We start from the raw sequence: 6,759 nt of genomic DNA, 5'->3' as shown, positions 1-6,759 counted from the left end.
TGGAGCTATTCCCTTTTGGACATGAGAACAGACTTATTTCAGACCTTTCAGAAGGTCAGCTTCTATAGAATGTCCATGAGCAGAAAAGACTCTGGATAGTCTGGGGTAAGCTCTGTGGCTTTGCCTGGACTACTCCTCCAGGCTTTCCCCCAGGGCAACTAGAAAGAGCCTTTTTGGAATTATTTATGAGGTAGCCAAAAGGTCAGCCAGAGTTCTCAGTCTTGAAATCATCCATTCCTCTTCATTTACTGGGATAACAAGATCCTATGCTACTTCAAACAGGCTATTCACATACGCTGACATCTTGTGCCAACCACAGGGGTGGATGAAGGGGAATACGGGAATGACTCAGGAAAAAACAATAGACACAATGATGATTATGTAATAACATGCATCCTAACAAGCCAAACACTATGCTACAAATACTGACTGTGAAAGAATAAATTGTAAAAATGAAATTTTAGGTCTCAAAATTAGGTTTCTTAGGTTCAGAGTTTCAATTTACATAGGTTTCTTAGGTTCAGAGTTTCAATTTACACTCAAGTGTTAGCTGCCCCTGGGGTGCATTCCAAGGGCTTAAATAAACATTTCAAAGGCACAAAAGACCCAAGATAGAGGCAATAAAATACCTGAGTAAACGGAAGTCACTTGAAAGGAATTCTCCCAGGAGCAAGATACAGATGTAAATTAGGATAATTGGAATGGGGGCTAGATGGAAACCAGGCTTGGGAACGGATGTTTGATATATCCAATCATATGTAACCGCGCCAAACTTTCCCGCTCTCCCCAACCCCTACCTATAAATATCCCAAGTTTCCTGGGCTGGTCGTCGGAATCTCTATCTCTTGCGTGAGATATATTCCGGCCCGAGGGCCCTCGTCATTAAACCTCCTCTGCAGTTGCATCAAGAAGGTTTCTCGTGTGTCCTTGGGTTCGTGCAGGTCCGGACTTGGGTGAGAGTCCCCTTTTGGGGTCTTACATTTTGGTTCCCTGACCGGGAAACGCGCGACCACCCTAGACACACGACGACCCCTTGGAGGTAGGTTTGTGTGAGTGGTGTGTGTGAGAGTGCGGCGCCGCTGTCCTTGTCTCTTTGTTTTGGTTTCTTCTGCTGTCTTTGTTTCTGTGTTTTGATATCGGTTTCTTTGGTGAGGGGAACCTTCCCCATCGGAGACTGAGTGCAGCTGTCATTGTGGACCGTGAGGGCCCAATGACTGTGGATGGACAGACGTGTTGAAACCCACAGGCTGCAGCCCGGGAAGGACGCTTCACGGGTGGTTAGGGAGTCAGAGTGGTCTGGCTGCCCTTGGGGAAAGGCGGTATCCTTTCCCATCTGGGTTAGGGAGTCAGGGAGGTCTGACTACCCTGTTTTGGAACAGGAGATGAGTGCTCCTGCTAGGGGGAAGATGTGGAATCCTTCCCGTCAGAGGTCGCGTTTGGCTGGTTCTATGAGACCAAACTCGGGCAAGTGTGTCTGACTGTGTTAGTTCTGTGTGTTTATATTTTGTGTACAGTCTTTCTGGAACCCCTCCCTGCCGCTACTGTGTGGCAGAGTACCTGAGCCAGGCTCCACAACCACTGGCTGCCCTGGCCCCCTAGGTGGTCCCCTCTTCGCCAGCGCTCGAGCCGCCCTGGTACTGGAAGCCAGAGTACATGCAGGTCTCCCGCCCACCGCAGTTTAAAAGGCGGGAGATGAGTTCCCAGCCTCCCGCCCGTGATGAATTAAGTACGAGCGGGAAGCGAGAGGCGGGTGGCGAACACATCCTGGCGGGCGGCTAGCGAGAGATAAGGGCTTTAGTGAGTGCGCGCGACATCCTGAGAACTACGTTTCCCAACAGGCCTTGCAGCTTTGACAATTATATCCAAGATGGCAGCCGGCCTGAGAACTACGTTTCCCAACAGGCCATGCGGTTTCCAGACACCGCTGCGATTGTTGACAATTCTGTGCCTCTGATATAGTGATAGGGGCAGTCTATTGTGTTGTCTTTCCTTGTCTTTTCTTGATAAACTTCGTTCTGTGTTATTTGTTTTACATGTTCTTGGACTCTGACTGACAATTGACGTTCCTTTTCTTTCTTCTGGACTGATACTGTGTTAACATCCTGAGTTTTAAAAGCAGAAGCAATGAGACAGGCAAGTCCTGTTCCATAGCTTGTGGCCAAGAGAAAGCTCTGTTCCTCTGGAGGAAGAGACAGAGTGTGTCAGGTGCCTGATTTAGTGTGATGAACTACTAAAACTGCTTACTTAATTTAATTTAAAACTTACTTGTGAGACAGTCTCAATTTGCACAAGAAAAACTGATAATTCGCCCTGCTCTGTGGCCAGGAGAAAGACACCAACAGAAAGAACCTTGAAGAGAACAGACTGTTTTCATAAGCGGCTCTTAGAAGGGGGCCAACAGTTGTTTTAGCTTCTATAATAAGAGAGTTGATAGTGAGTTTTCCTAGTTTAATAAATAAAAGAGCACTTTTTTCCTTTAGTTACAGCTAAAAAGTTACAGGCTGTCCTGAGTCAGAATATATATATATATATATATATATATATATATATATATATATATATATGTAAGCTTCTATTTTGATAGACTTTCTAGCCATTGCTGTCTGAAATAATTTCATTATTTATATGAGACTTCCATTAAGATTTGGTTCAAAGGTGAAAATTCAGACAAGAAGAAGTGGTGAGGACTTGTGCTCTTATGTTAGATATAAAATGTTTACTTTGTTGTTCTTGTTGTATATCACTTCTACCAAAGTTTCTATTTTGTTAAAAGTTAAATTCAAATAAGTGTCAAATGTAACTCAAGTTGCCTTTTAAAAATTGTTAATAACTGTGTGAACCTTCAACACCTTAATAATCCTTGCTGTGAAATGCTACAGATAAGGCTATTCATTCTGATTTGGTTTCTTTCTTAGAGCTTCAGAGGTGAGCTCACATTACACTTGTGGACAAGGTACTGTTTGCAAAATGAATTAGGTTATGGTCTCTAGTGTGATATAAACAACAGTCATGCAGCCTCACAGATACACTAGTCTGTACAGAGTTCTAAGAGACTATTTACTGCTTTACAGGTGATCAAAAACAATAAATAAGATAAAAGCCTCTCTTCCAGGTGTTCAGAGGTCTCTATAAATTGACTAAGTTTTAAAAGCTATCCTTTGTGCTTCCCACAATTATAGTTAACTCAGTCATTCTGGATTTCTGACGGGATTAGAAACTTATAGCTATTTACCTTGAGAAAAAAAGAAAAAAGATTTAAATAGATGGTCGGCAGCTGACATTCATCCTAAAGCCAGGTTCAGAACTAAATGTTTTAGTCAAGATAGATGACAGAGGTGCTAGTTAGTCAAAAAAAAAAAAAAAATAAAAAAAATAGACTGGGTAGTAAGACTATCTTATACTTCACTGATAAAAATTGACATAATTATGCTCTAATTATATTTTGAAAAGAAAAAGTTTCATTTTAAAAGCCTTGCTTTCACAAGACCTTTGCAGGTTCTGGTCTTCAGAAATAAAGAGCAGGCGGAGACACCGGAGAAAGAATGTTCCTTCAGACATGGAGACATTGGGGACCCCGTCAATTGATCAGGCCGTGGTCAGCAGCAGGTCAATTTGGAGCAGATGTGACTGAGACCTTCATGTGACAGAAGGTAAGGGACACCCAAAGGCCCACGCCAGATCCCGCTGATAGATCTTGAGAGAGAGGGTTACATGAGACCCCACTAAGTTTGATCAGGAAGCAGAGATCAGATAAGTTACCCACAGTCTTTCTAGACTAGCTCATAGAGACATTCTGTCAGTGTAGACAAGGCTTCAGAGGCTAGAGAGACTACAGGATAAGTCATTGAAAGATTTAAGAAATATACTACATATTAAAATTATTGATGGTAATAACAAGTGGGAAAAGATTTAAAAGAAAGGAATAAAGAAGAGGAATAGAGAAGGGTTAATGTAAGTCTAGAAGAAAAGAGTAGAGAAGAAGAATAGAGATAAGTTGCTGTGAGTTCAGAAGAATAGAGAGGAATAGAGAGGAATAGAGAGAGGTGAAGAAAGAAAAAGGTGACAGGAAAGAATTTACAGAAAGCAAAAAAAAAAAGGGGACTCCAATCAAAGAGAGATAAAACTCTTTGAAAAAGACCAGTGTGTGCATTGCAAGTAAAGGAGCCAGCTTCAGGGTCCAAGAGGGCCCTAACAAATAGAAGCCAGGGCCAGAAAATCCCAGGCCTCGAAAAACACCCACCCCAAGTGGTGAAGATAACAGCTCTGTGTGAAGACGGCTATTGAGATAGATGGGGCCACCCAACTTTTGATAGACATGGGGGCTTCCTCCAGGCCAATGGGTCAAAACATATTCATGGACTACCCGAAAATGGTGGACTAAGAGATGGGCTGGGTATCCCATTCATTTATGGTCATCCTAGGCTGCTCCTATCCCCTGTCTGGTTGAGGGGATACCCCCTAAGATGGACATCCAGATACAACACTTCCTGGGCTGCAACTAGCTGACAAGAATTCAACGGATAGAAGACTGACTTCAGCCAGGAGCCGAGATAACCTGCTTTACAGACGGGAGCAGTTTTCTCCATGCTGGTCAGAGACAAGCCAACTTACTGTGTTACTGTGGTGGACAAATGTCATCTGGGCTGACTCCCCACCCCTGGCCTCGTCGGTACAGAGAGCAACCTTGAAACTTGTGGGGCTGACGAGAAAACCAACATCTACATGGACAACAGATATGCTTTTGCCATAGCCCATGTCTGCAGGACTATATACCAAGAGAGAAAACCCTGATGAAGCCAGCAACTGTGAGTACTCATTGCCCAGGACACCAAAAGGGAAGAGATTCAGTGGCCTGAGGCAATAACTGGACAAATCAAGTGTCTTGATATGAGAGCCTGTTCCAGTTGTGGGCCTAAGAGATAGCCTCACTTAAAACACAGAATAAGAGAAAGAACTCAGATTGCTAGCCATCCTGCCAGATACTATCTAGAGAAAAATATAAAATGGTGCACACAAGAAGGGAGAACTATACTCCCCAGAAAACAAAAGATTTACCAGGTTAAATACACAGATAGACTCTTAAGATAAGAGTACAACCAAGCAGCCAAGAGATTTAAAAACATATAATAGACCTCAGGTTTTGGGCCAGGGAAATGATAAGACAGTGTAGGATATGCCAACAAGTAAAGGCTTATGAGACTTAGAGTAAATAAGAAAAAGAGTTAAAAGAGAACAGCCTAGAATAAAAGTTGTCCCGAGGTTTTCAAACATCTGAGATAATTAGATCAGATAATAGCCTTGCCTTTGTTTGTAAGATAAGTCAGAAATTGTCAGAAATATTAGAGACTAATTAGAAGCTCCACTGTTTATACTGTCTCCAGAGCTTAGGACAGGTAGAGAGAATAAACAGAACCCTAAAAAACTAAATTACCCCTGAGAACTGGCGCTGGCTAGAGTGTCCCTTTCCTTGTCCCTATTCCAAACCCAGAATGTCCCTCTTCTGTGAGAGATGATTTTTCAGGCTACTAAGAAACTATTCCTGATGCTGTCGAACATAACTCGTGCCGACACCTGCGTTTGATGCCAACTGGAGAGAACAGCTGGACACCTGAACAACCTCCTCAGGCTCAAGATCACCTGCCGTTCTACAAGGCCAAGGACCAACAGGCCTTGACTCCTGAGATATGCCCATCCTGGAGACACAGGGATAGAGATTGCCCAATTGTCAGAGATAAAAGACATTTAAATCTAAACTGTGTCCCAGACACAGCCTTAAAGAGTGGGACTTAAGCTACATATGTACATCCTCGAGATGAAAAAAAGCCAACAGGCCCATTAGTGTGTGTATGTATATATATATATATATGTGTATATATATATGTAGAGAGAGAGACAGCTACTTTACCTAAGTACATACTAGAGACCATCCAGGGCGTGAGAAAAAGATAGTTAAAGATTCAATGACAAAGATATAATTAGATGCTTAGACAACAATATCACTCTTTACACCCAGATGATGATTCATAATTCCAAGATTGGAATTTGACCATGAGAGAAAAAGAGGAAATGAAAGAATAAATTGTAAAAATGAAATTTTAGGTCTCAAAATTAGGTTTCTTAGGTTCAGAGTTTCAATTTACATAGGTTTCTTAGGTTCAGAGTTTCAATTTACACTCAAGTGTTAGCTGCCCCTGGGGTGCATTCCAAGGGCTTAAATAAACATTTCAAAGGCACAAAAGACCCAAGATAGAGGCAATAAAATACCTGAGTAAACGGAAGTCACTTGAAAGGAATTCTCCCAGGAGCAAGATACAGATGTAAATTAGGATAATTGGAATGGGGGCTAGATGGAAACCAGGCTTGGGAACGGATGTTTGATATATCCAATCATATGTAACCGCGCCAAACTTTCCCGCTCTCCCCAACCCCTACCTATAAATATCCCAAGTTTCCTGGGCTGGTCGTCGGAATCTCTATCTCTTGCGTGAGATATATTCCGGCCCGAGGGCCCTCGTCATTAAACCTCCTCTGCAGTTGCATCAAGAAGGTTTCTCGTGTGTCCTTGGGTTCGTGCAGGTCCGGACTTGGGTGAGAGTCCCCTTTTGGGGTCTTACAACTGAATACCTCATTTAGATTAACTTCCATTTATCACCATTTTCTTTTCAGGAAGCTGAAAATTATAATGGCTAACTTAAGGTCAAGCAAGAGGCACTGAAGTGACTAAAAGCATGGTCCCTGAAATTCAGGAGGCAAAGTCAA

The 6,759-nt window shown here is 42.6% G+C and overlaps 1 long non-coding RNA gene across 2 annotated transcripts; it reads left to right on the top strand.

The window, feature by feature from the left end:
- Nucleotides 1-430: 430 nt before the first annotated feature.
- Nucleotides 431-6,546, top strand: LOC143441391 (uncharacterized). Of its 2 annotated transcripts, none has more exons than XR_013108737.1 (2): nt 431-1,039; nt 3,496-6,546. It is a non-coding gene; the product is annotated as an uncharacterized LOC143441391 (long non-coding RNA). The 2 variants fall into 2 exon arrangements; XR_013108736.1 differs by having other exon boundaries at nt 3,486-6,546.
- Nucleotides 6,547-6,759: the final 213 nt, after the last annotated feature.

This window comes from Arvicanthis niloticus, chromosome 2, assembly GCF_011762505.2.
Source record: "Arvicanthis niloticus isolate mArvNil1 chromosome 2, mArvNil1.pat.X, whole genome shotgun sequence".
Taxonomy (NCBI): Eukaryota; Metazoa; Chordata; class Mammalia; order Rodentia; family Muridae; genus Arvicanthis; species Arvicanthis niloticus.
Note: the sequence above shows the minus strand (reverse complement) of the source record. Positions and strands in the feature narration are given on the sequence as shown.